The sequence below is a fragment of the Sciurus carolinensis genome, chromosome 7 (genome assembly GCF_902686445.1).
Source record: "Sciurus carolinensis chromosome 7, mSciCar1.2, whole genome shotgun sequence".
NCBI lineage: Eukaryota > Metazoa > Chordata > Mammalia > Rodentia > Sciuridae > Sciurus > Sciurus carolinensis.
This window is the reverse complement of record NC_062219.1, coordinates 49,341,884-49,366,797: the sequence shown is the minus strand read 5'-3', so window position 1 is coordinate 49,366,797 and position 24,914 is coordinate 49,341,884. Positions and strand designations below refer to the sequence as shown.

The window sequence follows — 24,914 nt, the reverse complement described above, 5'->3', positions numbered from 1 at the left end:
TATCAAACAATAGCCCACAGCATCAGATACCTGGAAACCTTTCAAAACTTAATAGATACATTTTTAAGATGGTAACAAACTACTATTTTAAATTTGGCCAATTGTTGGTATTTGATTGGTCTTCACCTTATTTCAGGGGAAGCTTCAAGAGCTAATCAGAGTTGTTATCAGCTATGACTTTTATTACTGTTGGACAGAAAACAGCAATAAAGAAAACTGTATATTCAGGATTTATTCTTCGTAGGGGTATTCCTCATGCTTGGAAGATTAATGAAGAATTCCTGGTCTACTGTTTATTAAAGATACCACAATTCTATAACATTTTAATTGTGAATTCACTCTTTGACATCCTAACTAATGGTTTCTGCTAAATTAATAAAAGCAACATATTAAGTTTAAATCCCAGATAAGGTAAAGATTGCCATTTTAATATCCCATCCATATCCTTTATCTTTCTACAGGGGCTTTCAGGCCAGTAGTTTTAATAACATGCATGAATGAAGATGCTCTTTTTTAACTCAAATGGTGGCAAAGAGTTTTTCCTTTATATTAGCAGGCAATCAATTCCAATAGCTTTTTAATGCTTTCTTAAAGAATCAATTTTAAAGCAGACGCTCTTCAGGGGACCCTCTTAAACTTCTTCACAGCCGGTCTCCTAATTTTCTATTACAATGCAATCTAAAGAAGCTACAAAAATAATGCAGATAATGTTTGCTGGGTAATGATTTCCAATTTCCCCATTCCATGTACCCTGTTATTAGGAGGATCATCTTGGTTGTGTAAATTAATTTTCAATTCACTTCAGGGGAACATTACAATGATTTATTCAGCACCAATGTTGAAGAAAGTGTTGGGAGGATTTTAGCAATCTGAGAAACAAAATCAATTTGTTCTGATTATCACCATGTTAGAGGGAAAAAATGGAAAAACAGAAGAATCATTTGAATATGTGCCTTGGTCATTGCCTGCACACTGTACCATGATTTGATGCTAATGTTGTCAATTTCAAATGCATGAAGTTAGAATGTTTGGTGATCCATCTCTACTTGGAGATTGGGTAGTGAAATAGCCAGGCATGCTCCTCTGTGTGATACCTCAGTCATGGGCCTTTAATGCAAGATAACCATTTGTTCATATTTCCTTGGAAGAGAAAGGTAACACACAAATTTGTAATCATAGAATCATTTTCCCAGTACAGTTTAGCCAGCCAGTTAGTTTGATATGAAAATGTTAAAACTGGAACTATTCTAACAATGTAAGAATTACAAATTTTTATCATAATGTATATCATTAATTTCTCTAAGATTGTATTGTGAACTATGGTCCTTATAATATTGCAAATAGTCATCCCTGTAAAACTTTTACTGACTTTTTAATTTAATAAATTTGTATGTGGTGACTGGAGTCAAATTTAACTGTGTTGAGGTGTAAATGCAAATTGCCATCTTCATTCCTGTCACCAGATCACTAACTGACACATGCTATGAGCCTCTATACTGTCCAAAGCACTATCATGGGAGCTAGATACTGACAAACAAGAGCACAGTGCTATAAAATCATGTTTAATTATTGCAAACATAAAGTTACGACCTCAACGCAACTTATGAGGAAGAGGTTCATGTTATGAAGATGTAAAACGTAAGCATTGGACCCCATGGGGAAGACTGGAGCTGGCTTCCTGAGAAAAGGATGGTCACATTCTGATAATCTAAAGGATGAGAATGAATTAATTAAGGGAAGAACAGGAGAGAATTATCTAGAACAAAACAGGATCATATTTGAGTTTGGAAAAAGAAAACCATGGCTACTATGTTGGGAACAAGTTGTGGAACGGCAGAATATGTACACAGATGCCTACCACAGTCTCTGGTCACAGTCCAGAGAAAGAAAGATGAAGTGTGCAGATTTACTGTCTTCCCCAACCTCTGCCCATCTGCAGGTAGCCAGGTTGGATGTTCCTTTCTCAATTATTGTATAGTTAAAGAAGAAGTCACTATCTGTGTGGACTGAAGCCAGTGAGTTCAGTGTGACTTCTGAAACTAGGTACCTTCAGAATTTAGATTGTGGGGACCACAGAGAGTAGACATAGAATCCCCAACTGCTCCAACAGTGAAGCAGCACAGAAAGATTCAGAAGTGTGTGTTTGACTTATAAAGTTTAAGTTTTTTAGTGCCAAGTTCACAAATATTATTTTGGGGGTACTACTAAAATTTTTTTTGTTTCAATGTAATGTTTTAATGAATAACCACAGGTGTTCTTTCTTGGGCTCCTTCTGTTTTCAGGTCAGAGCCCAGCTGGTCTTCTAAGACATGAACTGTTGCAGTATTGAAGCACTCCTAGTTTATGCTCTGCCTGACATGCACACACAGACTGTCTCTATCCCCTACCAGCTCTATCACTTGGGTAGCTACCTAATCCTGAGTCCAGTTTCCTCATCTGTTGGGTGGGGATATTCAGTACCCACTTCATAATCAGCCAGTGAGGAACAGGCTAGATAATGCAGGACCAGCTCTCTAGTAAGTAAGCTGTACACCTGTGTCCCACAGCTGTTTGTGTAGAGGTAAGCAATTAGGAGAAATATGTGTTTGGGCACAAACTGGCAGCAGTGTTGGCCCAGGTTTATGATCACAAAAGTATCAGGTAGATAAATGACACAGCCTTGGTGGTAACATGTCACTCATGATGGGTGAGTACCAGGGATCCAGGAACCAGGGTTCTGGAAAAGTGGGCTTACTGAAGATCTGTAGGAAGAACACAGGTTTACTTCTGAGTGCTGACTGGGTTCAAAATCTCCTGGTCAATATGGAGTTGTATGGTGCTTCTGGTTTCTCATTCCTCCATTGCCAAATGTACTTTGACCTTTTGGCACCATTTTTGGCATTGAATTATTGCCAGGGTCAGTACCTCAAAGAAGCCGAACCATAGGGATTCACAGAAAAGTAGATGATCATATCATCCCTTTCAGTCTTTTGCATAGTCATTAAATAAAACCAGGGCAAGGTTTCATCTATATAGTAGATTGAAACATGAATAAACAGAAATTAGAAGGAAACCCTATGTTTCTTTTGTAGTGTAATCATTATTAATAATGCTATCTCAACAATGCAATTTGAAGATTTTATCTATGGTATGTGTATATGTCTACTGAGTTGGACTGTTCAACAAAAGAGAAAGACATTTTTGATGTTTTAAATTGTATAAATGTTAAATGGTGTTATGGCAGCTGGAAGCATTGTATGTATGAAAACTGCATTTATGAGAGTTAGTGGTATAGATTTTTTTAAATGCCAGCAATTTTCTCCCATGCATTCTAAGATCCATTATCAAGATTGTCAAAAGAGAAGAAACTATCATGATTTCAAAGGACATGCCAACCTCATTTGTTAATCTCCTGATTGCTTGAGTTTTAACAACAAACTGACAGCTTGAGTTAGAAGAAAGCCTATCTAAATATTCTGTGTGTGGGAGACATCACCTTCACTTACCTAGTCTTTCAAATCTATATAAAGGTGACACCTGTCTTTTGGTTTACTAATGCATCAAGTAAAAATGGAGATGTGGATTGTCACCAGATTTGTAGGTAAATTTGCCATGGCCTGAATGTTAAAATGTAAACCATATAGGTAGCACCTTCAAATTACATTAGGGGGGCTCTGAAGATCACTTCAAAGAAAGAGGTAGTCACTTCCCAGAAAAGCTGAACACAAACATGGATATTTTCCACTAAATATGGAAGATAAGTGGGAAACCATCTGACTTTTAAAAAATAGACTATTATGTACTTAAAATTCTTTTTGAGAGAACCTGAGGACACCACAGATAGTGATAAATTCAACTTCCAGAGATTGAAAACATAGTTCGTATTGAGGTCCTTATGCTGCTCAGTGGGAAAGAACGATCTTACATTTTAGGACACTTCGGATGGTGAAAGCAATCTGTGGTTTTAACAAATGATAGGACAGATGCTCGGAATTCCAGGCATCAGTTTGACTCGAGCTGATTCTCACACAGGCAACTCCATTTCTTATTCGTGGGTGAATTGTGGAATTAGAGCATGGATTATTCAAAAAATAATATTTTTTAAATGTCAGCAGTTTCCCCCATGTGTTCTATGATCCTTTATCAAGATTATCAAAAGAGAGAACTCTATCACAAATTGAAAGGACATGCAAACTGCATGTATTAATCTCTTCTTTTTGAGTTTTAACAACTAACTGACAGCTCTAGTGGAAGCTTCTGTGAGCTGTTAAGAGCCACCTGCATCTGATCTTCCAACTGAGACACTGGGGGAGGCTTCTTCAACCTTCTTCACCACAGTTTTTCCAGTCTTTTAAAATGCCCAAATTTCTATCTTAAATATGTCTTATCTATAATGCAAAGAGTGGTTGTTCTCTTTTACTGATCATGACCTTAGAATAATAAAATAGAGAAACAGTTTAGCCTAGTGGTTAAGAAATTGGCTGTGGAATTAGACATATTTAGTATTTTGATTGTACCACAAACTGGCAAAATTACTTAAAGTATCTAAAACTTAAATTGCCCATTTGTAAAATATGGATAATAATAGTACCTGTTTTAGTGTGTTCTGAATATTGGAAATAAGCAACATAAAGCACTTGGCACAATATTGGATATTAACAACTGTCATTATGATTTAACTAGAGTTTTGCTTAGAAGCAGTGTCTGAGTTTTCCTGTATCATCACCTCTCCATATATGAAAAGCTAATGTTGAATTTTAACTCAGGTAAATGGAAACTATGGTAATGAGATATATTTCAGATTTTCTCAGAATATTTTTAATGAATGGATTATTTTTCTTTTAAAATAATGTGGGCTCACTGCAAAATGTTAATAATGCATAAATGTATAAAAGTCTAAATAGAAGGCATCTCCACCTCTTAATAATCACCAGCTATAGTTATGTATCTTTTTCTATACCTACTTATATGTATATATGTAGTTCAACAAGTAAAAAAATGGATGCATATTTATTTTTTCCACATTTTGATTTAAAATAATAGATTTGTGTAAGTACTTAATACTACTTTAATCATCTTAATAGCTGCATGGCATTCCCTTGTTGTTATGCCATACTACAGCTCCTATCAGTGAGTACTAAAATTATTTCCAATTCATCTGAACTATAAAAATGTTTTAGTAGGAATCCATGAAACTTTTTGAAAAATATAGTAAGATTCTTAGAGTAAATACTTGCATGTGTAGCTCTAGGGCAAATTACATGTGCATTTTCAATTTTAGTTCATATTGTTAAGTGTCCAATAGAAAGTTGAATAAGTTTTATTTCCAACAAGGAATATAAAAATACTTGCTTCTGTAAACTTTTGATAAGCTTTATGTAGTGGAGACAGAGGTATTATGTTTATGGGATCAAGGGTCATGGATAATTAAAATGTTCCTTATCCCATTTGTATCAATGTTCAATGTCTAAAGTAAGTCTTTGGCAAATGCTGGATGATAGTTCTTAGAATAATTCTTGGAAGAGTGCTTGCTTTTTGGGCCAGGAATATGTGTTGTTAAATCAAGGAGAAAATCACATGCTTTTGATACCAGCTGCAGAGACCACAGATCTGACATGCCATTGTGAACATGTGGGAGCCTGATTTAAGTTTCTGCTCAACTGCAGGTTTGTTCCAATCAAATGGAAGTGAGCTGTGGGCATACTGAGAAGATAACTACCTTTTCCTTCAAAATTTTTTAAAAAATGGGTTTTATATGTACATCAGTATGTATTTAGTTGAGGCATTTAGGGTCTCTGATACATACTAATGAAGAGTTGATTTTTGCTAGATAATCAACCTCTATATGGAAACAAGAATAAACAACTCAAACACCTCAACTAAAATGTGAGATCTTAAATAAAAGTTAAATCTTATCACATACCTAAATAGGTGAAAAGGGCTTCTAAGTAATTGAATGAGTGGAGCTCTTAGGTGGAATCATTTTATTTTCATTTAAGTTGTTGTAAAACCATGTGTTTATTGATTGATGGGAGCAACAGAAAATAGGCTCAGTTGTTTTCTCGGACCTTTTCATAAAAGCAAAGTGGGAAAACTGACCCAAAGAAAGGTGATAGTTTGTTTCCTCCTTGCTGTGACTAAAGAAAAGGCCTTCTTTTCAACACTTGCATCTAGTAATTTAATATACATTAAAAGTGTAACAGGGGCCAGTGTTGCTTTAGGCCATTTGAAATAGAAAGTTAATTTGTCAAAAAAGCAATTCTTTGCCCTCTAACTCTGGCAGCAGTATTATGTGCTGCCAGGGCAGTGATCCCTGCTCTCTAAGTTGTCCGTCTAGGAAATCAGAAGTAGATGGGATGAGGTTTTCTTAGTGTTTTTTACTGGTTTCATAAAGCAGGACTTGAATTTTTTTGCCCATGTATTTCCTTAACTGATTTTCTGTATATCCATTTACACATATATCTATCCATCCAATTAGAATAAAAAAGAATCTAATAAAAGAGCTCTGGGATTGGAAAGAATATTGGGCAAGATATTCCTAATAGACTGATATTAATTTGACTTTTCTCTCTCTCTACTAAAATTAGTTTGAAGACTGTGGGTGTCAGGAGAGGACTATTAGAATAGGCTTTGCCAGAAGAATCTTGTCAATTTTAATTTAGAACATTTTTGTAAAAATATAACGTAACTTACCCACTAACAATACATATTGAAAGAAAACACACCTTTGTATAAAAAGAAAAAAATAAAAACTGGTTCACATAGACTCCTAAATAAGAGCTCTTAGAAGAAAACTGCATACCCCTTAATGCATGGGCCACGGGCCTACATACAATGATTCTTTTATGCTACAGCATGAAGATCAGTCCTTGCCCTCAATTCAGGACAACTCTCTCAAGGACCATCTTAGCTCCAAAGCTCACCTGTTGAAACTCATCACAATTTAACTTCTCTCCTTGCCCAACATGCTTTGCTCATCCTTCACAGATAGTGTTCTTGACAGGGAACTTTCCAATAACATCTTGCACACAACTCTGAAGTCTCAGAATCTGTGCCTTGGCAACATGATTTAAGAGACTTCATGCCTAGAACCCTGATGGTGGTGGCTGGGTTTTGTCTCCTTCCATGTAATCTCAAGACCTTTCCAGGATGTTTATCCAGCAACTCAGTCATTTCTTTCATTATGAATCAGTACTTTGAGAGACTAAGGAAGAAGTAGTCAGTCTTCTTAAAGGCTGGGCCCAGAAATAGTATAGAATTGCTTTTTCCATACTAAGTTGATCAAAGTAATAGGACAGCCCAGCTTTACAAAACAAGAAAGAAAATCAAAGCATGAAAGAATTTTCATTCATTTTTAATCTATTCCATGAACTAATTGGAATATGCTTTAACTTGACAGGGAAAAAGAGTTTTTTCCAACCTCTCTCCAAAAGAGAGTGTATGTAGATTTAACAACTTATGAATTATTTGTCAGCCCAATGCATTTTTTAATGTCAACATAGAAAAATAAGAAGTCCTCTTGGGTAGAGGGTGTGATAAGAGGGGTATAATGTGTGGAAGGATACTAGAGAAATTATTCCTCTCCTGTGTAAATTCTTAGAACAATAGCCATTATAGGTATATAATTTCAATTCAAATACACAGTAATGTAACCTAGTAGAAAAAACAACAGCAATCCGTTGGAAACTAAGAACATGAGATCTGAAATTAGGTAGATTTGGATTTGAGTTCCAGCTTTGGCCCTGAGAGAAAGTGACTGCTGATAAATTAAATTTGGAGCCTCCCTTTTCCCATCTGTGCAGTGGGGATAGAGATGATCCCCTCATGGGCTTTGAAGGTCAATTAAAATGAAGCAAGGTGATGTCTAAAAGTATTTATATCAGATGTGGTGCAAAAACCAACCAAACAAAAACAACAACAACAACAACAACAAAAATCCTCTCAAGAAATAGTGACCACAATTGCAAAAAAAAAAGTAGCAGGAGTTACATTACTGATATGAAGAAAAACCAAAGAGGCACTAATGATGAAAATCCTGAGTAATAAGGAAGGTGCTCAGAGAAGACACTTTGCAAGTGCTGCAGAATCTATTACCATGAAGATATTAACCAGGAAATGAGCTGCATTTTAAGGATCCTGGTAAAGGATGGGCTAGAGTATAGATGATCAGAAACCATCTTTCTTTATCAGTGTAGTCAAAGGTAGTAGAGTTTCTAGTAAACCTTTCCCCAATATTATTTAGATGCCAATGCAAAACCTAAGGTTTAAAGGGGGGAATGTTTGATATTCATAGATTCTGAAGTCACTGGATAACTTCCTTCAGTTATTTATCATTCTTAGTGCTGATTACAGACTCAATTAGAAGTAAAAAATCTAGACTTCTTGTGCCTGTCTTTTAAATTTTTTATTTATTTTATTGACTTTTTGACAGGGTATAGCTAGAGAAGACTAAAACCCAGTTCAAAGAAAGTATATGTACCAATCCATTCCACCCATTAAATATTGATAATATTACATTACTGTTCAAGAACAACAAGAATTATGCTCCCGTATCAACCAGTCTGAAACTGAAACAAGTCTGTTTTCCTTCCCCTGTGGTTAGTACAGTGTGTCTGGACAAACAGGCACTTAAGTTCTTAAAATATGAACCCAAATGAGGCTGAGACTGGGTGTGTTTTCATATTGTTCTACATTGAAAGGCCTTTAACTCATCAGGTGGCTTAGCTTCTTCTGACTTGTCTTGATAAACTTGTATATTATGCTGATGTTTATACAAGTTTTTAAGTTTAAGGAGGAAGAATTATTTGTAAAATAAAGAACATATTTTCCATATTTCAGTATTGATATGGTGGAAAGTAGAATTTTTCTGTGGTAAAGGTCAGAACACTTTGATGGATGTTATTTCACCCATTAGCTATTAGCATGACCTTGGGAAAGTCTTAATTTCATTCATCTGACCTGCAGGTACCTCATCTCTACAATGTAACTGAAGATAATTCTTGATCAACCCACCTGACAGATCTGTGAGGCACAAATGAAATTATGAATAGGAGAGGGAATTAAAGTGCCATATAAAGTTCATTTTCCATCAATACTTTAACATTAAATCTATAAAAGTTTATAGTATTATATTGTGTTTGCATAGCCTTGACACAAATATTTTGAATGTAAAGTTAAAAAGAGTTAGCCAGTTTCTCTATGCTGTGTTTTGCAAGAAGGTAACAATCTACCTACTTGAAATTATATACACATATGCAAAATAAAATACACTTAAGCACATTTATTTTATTTTATTTTTCTCCAAGCCAAACTGTATCTAATTTTATTAAATATACTTTTCACAAACAATCATGGTATTCAGGCAGGACATGATCAGACAATTGATAACAGTATGTGATAACTTTCAAACTCTCTTCTTGGATTAACTGCCAAAATCAGAAAGCCACTATAAACCCCAATGAAGTCTTCATCTGATACTCTGAATAGGGGGAGTTTAGAAATGGTCATTTCATATTAGCATATTGTTTAACATATTTTCACAACCCACCCTGACTTTCAGGAAATGAAATAAAAATGGCAGAATTATTAATCTGAAGATTCACAATCTAGAAAAGGAACTATTGTTCTTTTCAGGGACACTATTTCAATGATGTCACTGAAAAATTCAGATTGCCCAACACACTGGTAAAACCAACTGTTGGAAGTCAGGTCCCAATAGGTATCAAGGTTTAGGGGAGTTAAGTCTATGCCAATGGCAGAGAGGGAGAGAAGGACATGAAGATGAATTTGAGCTTTTCCTCACTACAAGGTGTTTGTGTCAAGGTGGTTACATTTGCCAACATCACAGAATCCCTCCTTCTGGGAGCCAGAAGGAAGTCTCTCAAAACTGGCAGGGAAAGGTGTTTTCTCCCATAGCAATCCAGCTTTGGAGGCATTCTACTGGTGATGTATGCTCCTTCCCCCAAAACAATAATGAAGTGTTCTGTGTGCTAACAACATAACTAAATAAAAAACAAAAAACAAAAAAAGTACAGCAAAATTATGCATTTTTATAAAACTTGATAAAAGTAGTATTTCAAATTGTACAGTCACCAGATGCACACAGTTATCATAAATGCACATACTTCACTTGGCACCTCCAGTGTCTTCAGCTTTCTGTGCCTGGTCTGTTTTGGCATCTCCATTTTCTGCAGGGATATTCCTATTCTTGCCAGCATCAGCTTTTCCCTTTTTCCCTTGGATAACTTCTCTCCCTTCTTTGCAGGGACCTTTTTAGGCTTGGGCTCTGGTTTTGGAGGAGCAGGTTTAGCAGACAACCTTGCAGATCTTCTCTGTGGTTCGTCCTTCACTTTAGCTTTATCTCCTTTAGCATCCCCTTCAGCCTTTCTCTTGGGCATGATGGTGATGACAGCAGGACACAGGCACTGGACAAAGGGATGCAGTGGAGCGTGGCTTTGGTTTATTCTAATTTATTATTTTTAACAATTTTATTTATTTTAATAAGTAATTCCATTTTCTATACATATGTATTATACACAGAATGAATGGCACGTAACTTCTTTTTTTTCTGTACTGTGGATGCTCTATCACTGAGCTAGATCCCCAGTCCTTTTTATCTTTTATTTTGATCTGGGGTCTTGTGAATTGCATAGACTGTCCTCCAACTTGTGATTCTACTTCTCCTGACTCCTGAGTAGTTGGGATTACAGGTGTGTGCCACCACTCCTGGCTAAACTTAACTTTTAAATTTTGTTGTGGCTGTATTCTCAAGCTGTCCCCTGCCTTTTCTATGTTCTTCCTTGAAAACTGCTTTAATGTTCATATCTTCCCTAGTTCCTTCTCATTTGGTTTTATTGTATCATGGTTTGTATATAGTTTGTTATGGCCAACATTGTTTATGTAAAATAATCAAATAAGCTCATTATCTGTATTCACTTTAAAAATCATTTTCATACTTTTATTATTACTTTAGTAAATGCAAAGTGGTGGTGTTGGGGAAGGGGATATTTTTTTAGCAAATTCTATTTAAGATATTGCTGGAAGTAATTAATAAATGTCAAAAATTCTGAGCCTGAAACACTCAGGACTTTCCAAGAGGAAAAAAAAATGGAATAAAATTTGGACCTCATTTATGTAAATAGTTCTTTTGATCAGAGCAATTTTTATTACATTCTTTTAATTTCCTTCCTCCAATTTGCTCATTGACTTTGTCTATATAGCCACACAGTTAACAAATTGGCTGATATTTCTGGTTATCTTCACAGTCAATTATGCATTGATCAACCGATTGACCATGTTGCAATTTGATTTGGTTGCTAACAACAGCTGCAAATATTGGATTGACTACTGCAGTTGTTAATTCAGCTGAACAGACAAGGTTTCAGAGAATTGCTTTTGGAGTATGTATAAAATACCTCACATTTGAAAATGATACTCCAAATGTTGAATCTATGGCCAAAATAAAGTTTAATTTGAATACTTCTTGTTTTCACAGATTGTACATTAAAAATAGACTTTGATATGGAACATAATTTAAGGTATTTTGAAATAACAAGGAAATGTTTGCTTAGTTTTCTTCTATATAAAGAAGGTTGACATGATTGCTAGATTAACAATGAGGTATATCAATAAATATTGCTGTCCTTCAACATGGAAGAGGATGTTGGTTCTTATAGTTGTATTGTTCTTTTACCCTTTGTTGATTTTGGTAAAATGATGAGAAATCTTATATCCTATTCTATATCATTATTAATGCTCCTCTTTTCTGCATAAGTGCTATTGAAAATTAAGGAGAATTCAATTGCTATGAAACAGGAACTCTGTAGCTTAATTTGCACTGATGAGACTATATTGCTTGCATGTCTAAAATGTTTATTATTCAGCCCTTTAAGGAAAGGTTTGCTGACCCCCACTTAGTGTTAGTACTGCCCTGTAGGGGGAGTTCAAGACTTTTCCACCCAAACATCAGTCTTCTCTCCATCCTACCCAAGAAGTCCCACTTGGCTTCAGATTAAGGCAATAAGAATTATTCTGAGATATCAATGGGCCAGGTCTCTAGAGAGTAGGTCTTTGAGTGGGATAGCAAAGAATTAAAATCCCCGGTATCCCTGGACTTTTGAGTTTTGGGAGCTTATTGACTTTTCCCCTTTTACATTAGTGTCTAACAATGATCCAAGTCTTCTTTCTTTTAGAAATTTTCCATTTTTTAAAAAAAGTATCATAGACAAATAATGATGTATATTTATGGGGTACAATGGGATGTTTTGATCTATGGGCATATTGTAGAAATATTTAATCAAGTTATTTAGCACATCTATCATGTTAAAGTCTTCAGGAATTCGATTGCAATCAGGATGGAGTTCTGAGTCCTGGAGTCTGGGGGTCAATTGCTAGCTTGCTGCTCTAAGGTCTTGAAATTATCTTTCATTGCTTTGCTTCATTATACCATTAGCGTGGACAGATCATCTTAGTAAGGGTGCATGTTTAGGGTCAAGGGGGAAAGATAGATATCTGACATTTTCATGTAGGTTGGACAGAAAAGATTTTGTGATTCGTGTGGGGTTCATCTAGCTCACTGGGGTTTAGAATCACATTCCAGATTTTGAAGCCAAGCTCCAGTGATAAAGCATGTGTGTTTACTGGTCTTTTACACAGAGCATCTGTGGTGTCAATAGCCTTTTTTGTCAAGGATTCAAAATCCCCAGCCAACTTTCCCCTTCTCCACAAAACGGACAATAATATTACTACAGATGCGCCTCTACTTACGTTGGGGTTAAGTCCTGGTCAACTCATCACAAGTTGAAAACATCACAGTTGAAAATATATTTAATATACCTAAGCTACCAAACATCAGCAGTGCAACACTCTGTAGAGTTTTGGTTGTTTACCTACGTGATCATGTAGTTAACTGGAAGCTGTGGTTATCTCAAGAAGATCGACCACAGAATCCTAACCCTGGGCAAAGAGCCAAGTTAAAAATTTGAAGGACAGTCTCTCCAAAATGCATGTAGCTTACACACCATCTGGGAAGCTGAAAACTTGGAAGTCAAACCCTTGTAAGTCCTTTTGAACTAATTGATGTTGTTAAAGTCCCAGCCCTTGAGAAATTCCTACTCCGGTGACTAAAACAAATGCAAACAGTTAACTATAATGAAACATAGTAAGAAGGTGATATTTCTCAGTAGTGTGAGAAGCTGGCTCACTCTCAGTGGCTCCATTGTTAAATATTCAGAAATCTTGACAGCTGGGTTGTTTAAATATTGGTGCCTTGAAATTGGCCATGGTGGGCGTATATACATGATGGAAATTGGCAAATGCTACAAATCAGGAAGATTCTGCTGTTGTTCAGGGAGCCTAGCTGCCAAAACAGCCCTGCATTTGAGCTGGAAAAAGGAAGAAGAGGGAAAAGTCTTTGTAAACAGACATGATTAAAGCATAATATATAAAAATATCAGTAATGCTGGATTTTTAAAGGGGTTATTTTCTTTGAGGCATAACTGTTAATTCAGTCTTATTTAAATAAGAAAATTATATATGTTGTTATTCTTTTACATACTTCATTTGCCACAGTGTGATAGTTAAGTAAGTTTTTCACCATGACTATCTTTTGGTCATTTTCTTTTGCTATTTTTTGTGGGTTAATATAGAGTTCTCCTGTAGATTTTGTTTTACTTTCCTCTAATATAATATTTAGTATTAAAGGAGGTCTAATGTCAACCTGATTTTTATTCAGATGAACTATTTTCTTCTCTGATGTTTTAGTATTGTGTGCTCTTCTATAGTCCTAGATTTACTTTATTTCCAAGAATGGGTCTTAAACTTTATTTAGGCCTGATATTTAGTGAAGCTTTCAAATCTATGAATTTGGTTTTCTCCTTCACCTGAGGCAGATTTTTCTGTTATTAATTTCCTTAGTTATGTCGGAAATGCCTTTTGAAGGTTGAATTGCCTTTTATTTCTCTCCCTTTTCTCTGGATTTATAGGTTCTCAAGGTCGCCGTCTGGTTACTCAGTTGACTTCATCACTTCCATTTTCATCGTCCCCAATGGGAATTTGAGATTTGCTCTTGCTCTGGAGTGTTCTTTCACTACTTTAGTCAGATTTCTTTGTTATCCTCTACTTTCACATACTTTGCTCTTCTCTCTCTTATTTCAGAGACCACTTCCATCTTTTCCTGTTTTTAAGGACATCAAGGATAATCTGCTAAACTTTTCATGTTCCATTTGTTCTATTTTCTACTGTTTTTCTGTTTGTTCATCCTCATGCAGATGGAGATTCATCTAGACCTAACCTTTTTCAAAAGACGATTTCTTGATTTCCTTAGCTTGGTCTGCCCTTCACCTGGGTGCAGGAAGTTTCCATCCTTCAGAACCAAAGGAAAATTTATGTACACAGATCTTAGAAGGTCCCTTTCTAACTCTGAGTTGCCTGGAAGGGATGACATTCAGGGGATGCATCTCAGTCAGTACTTCTCAGCATATGACTGATTCATGTGGACATTCTGAGTAGAAACACAGGGCAGTTTCTGCCTCACTTAAAAAAAAAAAAAAGATTCTTCGCTGGTCACAGTTGCACACACCTGTAATCCCAGTGACTCAGGAGGCTGAGGCAGGAGAATTGCCAAGTTGAAAGCCAGCCTCAGCAACATAGCAAGGCCACACTGTGAGTCAGATGATTCCTTCTGGTGCACAGTAAGATGTTTAGCAACCTCCTTGGTCCCTGACCAAGTAGAAAAAAACCTCACCTCTAGCTGTACCAACCAAAAATATCTCTAGACATTGCCTGGGAAGTAAAATTGTCCTCTGTTCCTCCTGTTGAAAACCACTACTGTAGATTCTAAAATAATACTTAAAAATCCACACTAAATACTATGCATTTTTGCGAAAGTATCTCAAAAATCAAATTCTTTTGTCTGAGTTTTATTGTACTATTACTAGCCTCCCCCCCATCTTCATAGGCATTCAATAGAATGTACAAAGGAACTATATGAAGAATTACTTCTTTTACTGCTGTTTTTTCTCCCATTTATTCATCTGCTAAGTAATTTTTGACTACACAACATATGCCATACTTTCTGCAACAGCAAACTCAGTAAGACTGTCCCTTTTCCAATTCTTATCTTTTAGGAATTTGTCTATATTGACCATATTTACCCCCTTCAAATCTCTTGTCCTTTCAGCTACCTTAATAAACATTTCTTTTCTTCCAAACCTGATATAAATGTAGGACTTGTCAGTGTTTTAAAATGTTACTCTCATTTACAACTTTTCAAAGGAGGGTGATAAATCGTGATATTCCTTAATTTTATTTGATCATGAGTGCCTGTTTCCTCCAGAGCATCTAATGAGATGATTAATCTTGGAGATAAGTTTTGAAAAATATCCATCTACACATTTCTCTGTCATCTGAGAATGGATGACAGTGACATTTTCAAATTAATATCTTCAGCCCTAATATTTTACAGTGTTCCTGGCCACTTGGCCACCAATATTCAATTCCTCCTATGTGTTGATGATATCCCCAAAGTACCTCAAACTCAGTACTTTTTCCAAGACATTTCTGATCTGCCATATAGTATAATTTCTCCCTTTTCTCTGTGCCTTTAACACTGTTCTGCATGACATTACTGCATGATACTCTGGTCATTATTGCAGTTCTCTCTCCTACTAGACTGTGAGCACTCAGATATAAGACCTAAGCCTCATCTTCACTCCTTTTTTAAAATTTGGTTCTGAGTGGGTGCTCAGAAGTTATAAATTTTTTAACAATTGAACTTAAAGTACAAATGCCTTGGCTAAAGTTAATACAGTTGGCATTTCTTTGAAGATGTCTTTAGCTTATTTCTCCACATACTTAAATTGGGGCTTACAGATAGATTTTTCAGTCTTGGAACCTGAGGTGAAATGTCAAAAAGAAATAATTGCACCAGAAAAGTCATGGAGAAGTGGGGTACCTGACTTTGCTGAAGACAAGCTTGAGTAACTTACCGATGCTAGATAGAAGCCAGTGGTGGTGGCATATGCTTGTACTCCCAGCTATAAGGGGGCCTGAGGCAGGAGGATGATGAGTGTGAGGCCAATCTGGGCAAAATAGGAGGCCCTGTCTGAAAAAGTAATAATAATAATAACAACAATAATAATAATAATTAGTTCTTGCAGAGTCTTGGAAAAAAGTGCCTTTTAGTTTAGTGTAGTTTTTTTTTTTTTCCAGTTCTAAAGATTTTGCAGGTTGGCATCAGTCCAGTGTGATGATTAAACATTTGTTTCTTAAAAAGGGAATTGATTCTTTTGTTTTGTGTTGCTCAATTCAAGATTAAATCATGAGGGGATTTGGAAGGATGTACTGAAATTTCATCAGGTTCAGTGAGAAAAATATACTACTAGATAACAATTGCTTTGCAATAGCTCAAGAAAGTAATAGTATTTTTTAAATTAAAGCTCCACATAGCACTTCTGATTAAATCCAAACCACAATAAACATGAAAACTGGGTTTAGGGGGAGCACTGAATCTTTCTGCCTCAATTATTTTCTAGACTCAGAAACACCACTTCTTTCTCTTTTCTTTTGAGATAGGTATGTTATGGACACATTTATCTTTGTGTTCAGGTATAGCAAGAAAGAGGTGAGGAAGACAATCTTCCCAGCACTAGAAAACAATATTAAACAGGCATTTTGAGGAAATTGCAAAATAGTTTCTACTTTATCAGGATTCCAATTCCAGGTATCTTACTTCAGAACTTTTGTATTACTTTGGTATCGCTCGTAAACTGTTCCATTTCAAAAACTGCCAGATTCCACAGAAATCTGTATCCTTTTTGGTGCAATCTATGAGAAGACCATAGATTACAATCTGTTGATTGTAAAAATAAGTAGTTTGATTTTCTTTTCTTCACTATCAATCCTTTGTCAAGAAAACGTGAATGTTAACTTTCTGTTCTTCTAAGTCTGTGTGAAAAATGAAGCCTCAGAGGATTGGACTTCATACTGTAGATAGAATTACTTTTATTTGTTCTTGTGTCTACAACTAGCGTTACTTCAAGTTCAGATACTGTAACCAACAAAAAAAGGATTCCTTCTTTTTTTATGTTGATTTAGACATCTAAGGTTACTATACTCTGAGAGAAATAATTTGACCAAACTATGCCTACCTATATACATAATATAATGATGTGTTTTTTAATTGTTATGTAACAGCACTAATATGCATTAAAATCTGTCAGTGACTATGTTTATTTAAAAGGGATGGATTAGAGATGATAGTCTATAGAGGCAAATGTAATGTTAATGAGAAAGAAATGATAACCTGACACACACACTTCAGTACTCCCCATCTATATTCTAACAGAGGAGAAAGTGTAGAATGCAAACTTTGCTTAAGTTATAAATACGAATTTGTATGACCTATGTCACACATGCTATTTAAAGCATACATATTTGAATATTCAACAGGTTTCCTCTAAATAAACTTTTATGTTATGGGTACATTTAGTTATTTTTTAAAATTAAAATTTCATATAACATTTGACATTTTGTCAAGATTTCAGTAAATTAAAAGTTTTTGTTTGTTTGTTTGCTTTTTTTTTTTTTTTTTTTCTGTTTTGTTTTTGTTTTGAGTTATACCCAGGAGATGTAACTGCTGAGCAACATCACTAGTCATTTTAGGTTTTTTAATTTTAAGACAGGGTCTTACTAATTTGGTTAGGGCCTCACTAAGTTGCTGAGGCTGTCCTCAAACTTGCAATTCTTCTGCCTCATCTTCCTGAGTTGCAGGGATTATAGGTGTATACCACTATGCCCAACAGAAGAGAAAATTTATGAGTTAATATTATAAAGCTTTTAGAAAAAGCATGATATGAAGTTCTCACTATTTGCTCTCATTGCACCTAGAATATGTGCTGTTAATTAATGTTAAATTAGTCTTAAGCATCTATTATATGCCTGTACTGTGAATTGTAGGAGTCACAGATGTGGTATACATATATTTTGTACACAAGAAGTGTGCTCATTAATGGTAAAGAACATTGAGAATATAATGTTAAGAATGTATTTTGGTAAGTGTGCAGTGGATCAGAAGTTGAATGAATGGAGAGATCTTCATGACCTCATGAAAGGTGTAGATTGATTGATTATGGGGAGGAAGATTGTGAAAGGGATGATGAAAATTATAGGAAGAGAAAGAAAAAGAAATGGAGATAGGACCACATAAAGTATTTATAAGCTGGTGGTACTGGAGGTCAGGCTGAGGAGATGAGATTAGAAAGAAATGCCAGAATCAGAGGTCTGAACTTCATTCTATTTAGCATTGAATTTTTCTGGGCAGGGATAAGCTAGGATGATATTTGTGTTTCAGAAGATTAACATGACAGTTATATATGGAAAGGATTTTAGGGAGAGAGACTAGGAAGCTAATCAGATGGCTAATAGGTAAACAGGAAAATAGCAGTGAAAATGAAAAAGAAAGATGGATGTGATGGGCATTAGCAAAGAAGAATCATAATGCTTTATTGTGCTGATAAGTTTTATATATCCTGAATATTAAAGTAAATCCCTTCATTTGTGAAAAGTTATTTTAGAATTCTTAAGGATTACAGGCAACTTTTCATAAATACTAATTTCATTTCTTTGGCCAAATTAATTAACTGAATAATGATAGATGAAAGAGATAACAATTACAAAGCGCATGTAGTTTCATGTGCATTTTGAAATCTAGTTCTCTAAATTGGGCTTTGACCATAATTCAGTTACAATGATTTATAATTTACTTATGTGAGTTTGGGCAAATTTTAACTCTCTGAACTGCACATTTTTCATCCATAAAATGCTGAAAAAAACTTCTTATAAATTTATAATGAGAATGAAATAATATATTTGAAATGCTCAAACATACATACAGTATGTAATAATCATAAAGTATATGTTAAGTTTATCTAACACAAGGAAACCACATGTAAGAAAACAGAAACCTGGCATTATTGCCAAGTCTATCATGGGGGTTAGAATATGATGCACTTTATCGTTCTTCCTTCAAGAATGTTGCAAATTTTTTTTTTTGTTTCCTACTAACTTATGTGCCCTTTAAGCCCTCATTGATTTTGTCCCTTCTGTCCTCTTTGACCCTTGCTGTTGGTGTGATCCAGGGACTACATCTTACATTTCTCTGTCTCACATTTTCCTTCAGTGATACCATTGGTTTTAAGACTTCACACATCATCTGTGTACTTCTAACTTCTGTGGTACTTTTAAAAATGTGTTCTCTAGTTATTTGATTTTCCTTCCTTCAAAAAGTTGATCTTAATTCCAACTCCCTTAAGTATGGATTGCACTTAAGTTCTCTCTCATAATGGATAGAATACAAAGTGGTGCGCCACTTTTGAGATTAGCACACCATCTTGGGCTCTCTCCCTCTTCCTTTCTTTCTCCTTCCCTCATCAGTTGTCCTGGATAAAGACATAGCATTAAGAAGCCTTATAGAGGTCCAAACAAGTGAGGAGGTGAAGCATCCACGTGAATGATCTTGGAAACAAATTTTTAACTTCAATCAATTCTTCATAGACTGTGGCATTAGTGACAATTTGATTACATCCTCATGAAAAACTCTGAGCCAGAACCACCTAACTAAAGCATGTCTGAATCTCTGACATTCAGAAACCATGTTAAGATTATAAATATTTTTGTTTTATTTTAAGATATTAAATTTGGGAATAATTTGTTATACAGGAATAGACAACTAATGCAAGTGCTAGTTTTTAAGCTCCAACCAGATTGTCTCCTGGACAATCCAGACCTGTATATCCAACTACCTTATTGCATTTCTGCTTTGATATCTAGTACACATCTTGATTTCACCATGCTTGAAAGTAAACTCATTTTTTTTTGTCCATTTCTCTCCATGGCTCCAGCATAACTTTCCTAGGTCAATTATTATGAGCTTTTAAGTTACTAAATCTTGAAGAAATTCTTGAATTTTCTTTTATACCCTTTCTCCATCTATCAGGAAGTTCTTTGGGCTCTACTTATAAATGATGTCCTGATATGACCACTTTTTACTACCTTATGATACCATACTAGTATAAGACAAATTGATTTCTTCCTTGGATTATCATAAGAAATTCCTAATTGTTTCTTAGTTTCTATCCTTGTCTCCCTCTCTTCCTGTATATCCTCAATAATGAAGATAGCTATCCTTTCAAATCTTGTCATTATTCTTAAAAAATTTTAGTCAAATGTATTGTACTTATCTTTCTGAAGATGGAAAGTGTGAACCCTGGGCATTTTTTTTTTTTTTTAATAAGGCAGTGGAGAGCTGTCAAAAGTAGGGAGACATAAGAGGGATTTGACTTTGAAAGAAGGAAACCACACTGAGTGACAGACACATTTACACTGAGGATAATAATCAATGTGTGGTGCAGCTGGAAAAAAAAAACTAAGTAGAAATCACAGTTTTACTGTCTTGTGATACCTGGGGAAAGAGCTAGGAGCCAGCAGAGTGACGAGAAATTAAAGGGAGAAATTACAGAAGAGAACCCACAGATGTAGGACCTTCAAAATCTGCTTTTAAAATTTCCTTAAACCTGATAATGATTCCCTGAAAATCATATATTTAAGGCACACTGTAAGGAGTTCAAAGAAAATCAACAACTTGAAGGCTGAAAAAGTCAATAGACTTCAGCTATAGGCCTTTGTTTGGGAGCCAGAATCTGGAGTTTGAGTCCTCTCAAACTTGAGTCCTCTCAAGATAAAGGGGTTTGATAAACACCTCAGACTCTCCACTTGAAACCCATGAGATTTCCCACAGTAGGCTTAAGTATTTTGTTCTCTAAGGAATACACATTAAGGCTAAGGACAAAGCTCAAATTGACCTGACCTAACAAATCATAAACCCAAGCCTTCAAAAATTTAGTGTGATCAGCCAATAATTTAACTGGTTGCTGGAGAACAAACAAACACATCACTTCTTACAGGATTATACAGAATCCAAGGTCTCTGTCTATAATAATTAAGTATATAATAAAAGTTCTTTAGGAATGTGAAGAGAGAGGAAAATGTGAGCCATCATTAAGAATAAAAGCAATCAATATGGTAATTAGTAGACAATTAACAGTCAAGGACATTAAAGGATCTATCCTAAGGACTGAATTTAAAGTATGGTTATGATGAGTGAACAAATGAAGGAAACTCTATAGAGAAATGGAAACCAAAAAAAAATCAAATAGAAATTCTAGAAGTGAAAAAATTTGCAACTGAAATAGAAGACTTCTGTGGACAGGGTTAGCCAAAACTTGGCAATGGCAGAAGAAAAGTTTTGGTGGTGAGAATGACCCTCAAAGATCCACATCCTAATTGCAGGAATTTTTGGAAATGTTACTTTACGTGTAAAATAGAATTTGGAGATAGAATTAAGTTTACAAATTTTAAAACAAGGGAGATTTTCCTAGGTTATGCAGGAGGGCCCAGTGTAATCCCATGAGACCTTAAAAGTGGAGGAGGGTTGGAGATCTGAGATAATGGGAAAACAGGAGTGATGTGAAATAGGAGAGAGACAGGGACTCACTGTTGCTAATTTGGGGAGTAAGGACGGGGACCACAGGCTGAGGTATGCAGTGCTTCTGCCAGCTGGGACTAGGGTGATAGTAAAAAAAAGTGGAACTTCAGTTTCATAACTTCGACAAACTGAGTTCTCCAATCACTTGAATGAGCAAATAGGTTCTAACCTAGAACTTCCTAGAAAGGAAGATGGCCTTTCTGACACCTTGATTTTAGGCCAGTAAGAACCTTTTCAGATTTCTGACCTTTACAACTATGAGATAATATATTAGTGTGAATTACCTAATTTCATATTAATTTTTATGGCATCATTGGGCAGTGACTATAAAAAGGTCAACAAACTTAATATAGACAAATATTTCTGATGTCATCAGAGAAATGCAAATTAAAACTATAATGATATACCATACACATCAACTGGAAATTATTTTTTCCAAACATAGATGATGTCCAGTGTTGGCAAGGATGTGGAACAACTGGAGCTCATACATTGCTGGAGGTAATGTGGAACAACTACTTAGGAAAATTATTGGTAGTTTCCTTAAAAGTTAAGCAAATAATGAGCATTTGTCAATTCCCACTCCCAATATTTATCCAAGAGAGATGAAAACGTGTGTTGGCAAAATGACATGAACAAGAATGTTCATAATTTTATTCTTTTTACCAAAAAAAGCTCTCAAATATCCATTAATTATAAGCAACAAATTTGGGTATATTTATATAATAAAATACCACTTAGAAGTAAAAGTAGAATTAATTACCGATATAAACAATTTGGATAGATCTCAAAACATTTTGTGAAGTTAAAAAAAAAAAGACAAAAATGCATATGCTATTTAAGTCTGTTTATATGAAGTTCAAGAAAAGGCAAAATAATCTAAGAATTCAGAGAAGAAGATTCTCGTGGAAGTAGAGACTGACTGAGAGGGGACATAAAGGAACTTTGGGTGACAAACATGTTCCATATCATGTTTGGAAAAGCATTTATTCGAACATTTGCACTTATTGAATATTTATTGAATCACACAGTTCAACCTGCATTAATTGGGTAAAATTTACCTTGATTTAATCAGCAACAAAAGGATAAAACAAATGCCAGTCCTCTGTTCCAGATCCTATGATGGCTCCCCATCCCACTCAGTCAAAAGTCAAACAAAATAGCAAAGATCTTGACATTCTTCTCTTATATATTTGTTGAAAAACAGCACAAACACATTTTTCCTCCAAGAAGTCATCAGAAAAATTTGTCTTTTGCAACTGTATGTGCGTAGTCATCTGGTACTACCTGGGAGAAGAAAAGAAAACATTGACATAAGCTCATTTATCATACCGGGGGCAGAAGTGTCAGATGATGGCACATGAAGGGGCTAGTTTGATGGAAAACTGAAAATGGGAGCTTAATACATATGGTATATGGTGTTCAGAAATAGTCAAAATGCTATGCCTTTAGTCTAAAATGTGATTGTTTTCCAAATGGGTTCTAAGGTCCAGATCATTCTCTGAGATCTTCAAATTATTCCACTAGATCTTATATACCAAATTATACCCTTAAGTCTGTCTTTTCCTTTCTTCCTCTCTTCCTCCCTCCTTTCCTTCCTTCCTTTCTCCTCTCATTTCTTTCTTCCTTCACCAAACATTTATCAGAAGATGTACTGCAGTACTGGGAGAGGTAGAAATACACAATTCCTACCAATGAGGAATTCCAGAAGAATGTTCAAGAGACAAAAGTACATTCATACTATAAATTGGTATTTGGGAAGCAGATGTATAGTATAACTGTATTTTTACATGACTGTCTTTATATATCATGCCTCCAACATCTCTAAATCTTTCCATATTTTGTTCTTCTGTGTTAGTGTTTAATTTTTGAATATTTTATAGTACCTTTCTTTTCATCTGAGGACACATAGCTATTTAGAGATGAAAAAGTCACTAGTACTCAGACAGTTTCACACTATTTATAAAGCCACTTCACAACATATTTCACAATGTGCTAGTGAGAACACCAACGATTTTAGCAGTGAGAAGACTGCAGCTATGAAAAACACAAGAGTTTTCCCACCCAAGGACCTGAGATCAGACATTAAGAGTTTGGATTTTAAGTCTCATCTCTTTTCCCTCTTGTCTCTGATATTTCAGGTGTTAACAAACGTAGTACTAAACATTTTTAAAAAGATTTGAAGGAATAAAATATTCCTTGGTTTTCATTAAAAATTATTAATCTATCCAAAATCAAAAGAGATTAAAATTAAACAGAAATCAACTACAATATCTTCATTGATGGGGAAAATTGCTATGCAGGTTATTTGGATAATTACCAAAGGTTAAACAAGAAGTATAGATATGCATTATAACATGATTTTGTTAACTGTGGTGTGGTTATATGAAATGATATTTTTGCCTTGGGAAAATCCATATTGATATACCTATGACCTTCTTAAATATAATTTAGAGAAGTTGAGAGAGTGATAAAGTAAATGCAGTGAAATGCTAACCACACATGAAGTTGAGTAGAGGACTTCTTTATACTATATATGAAGTTGCTTTTGTCCAAAATTTCAAATTTCAAAATAGTAATAATAATGAAGTTTTTAAAAAGGAAAAAATATTTGTTTTTACCAAGTGCAAAAAGGCATTGTGATGGTTTTTGGGATAAAAAGAGATGATTTCAAGAAGCCAGTGCAAAAGCAGAAAAGTAAACAGGACTTGCAAAGGGATGCCATGAGGGTTACCATCCAAGTATTTTGTCTTCTATACAAGACTTCCTCTATGCTCCACATCCATCTGTTCTTGCAAAGGATAGTGCAGGATTCTCCGCTCATCACATTGTCTTAGGCCTTAGCCTTGCCGTTTATTCCTGGTCACTGTGTTATCTATGTGATGGAACATCAAAATGATCATATGCTCAGCTCATGACTTCCTTTTTTTTTTTTTTTGCGGTGCTGGGGATTGAACCTAGTGTCTTGTGCTTGTGAGGCAAGCACTCTACCAACTGAGCTATCTTCCCAGCCCATGACTTACTTTTTACTCAGTTGTGATTTACATTTTCTGCAAAAGAAGACTCTAAGTACACAGCATATGTGTGGGCAGATTAAAATTATAATTATGGAGTTTATTGTATGCTTTCAACACCAACAAACTATGGTTTTTGGCACCAGCCACTGAGACAACAATTTTGTTCACTAGAACAATTCCAGTATCCTTCCTTAGTGTTTTCAATAGGGCAGGATAAAAGAATACCTCAATAAAGAAACATATCTGAACGTCTGTCTATAGGAGAAAGAAAATGTGGTCCCTCCATCCCTGTCCCCAATTCAAATCATTGTTCATCAAGAGAGGTAAACCTGGTGGTGGTGCATGTTGATGGGAAGTGACAGGCAAAATATAGGTTG

The 24,914-nt window shown here is 35.2% G+C and overlaps 1 pseudogene; it reads right to left on the bottom strand.

Annotated features, from left to right (window-relative positions):
• Positions 1-10,104: 10,104 nt before the first annotated feature.
• Positions 10,105-10,376, bottom strand: LOC124989125 (non-histone chromosomal protein HMG-17-like; annotated as a pseudogene).
• Positions 10,377-24,914: the final 14,538 nt, after the last annotated feature.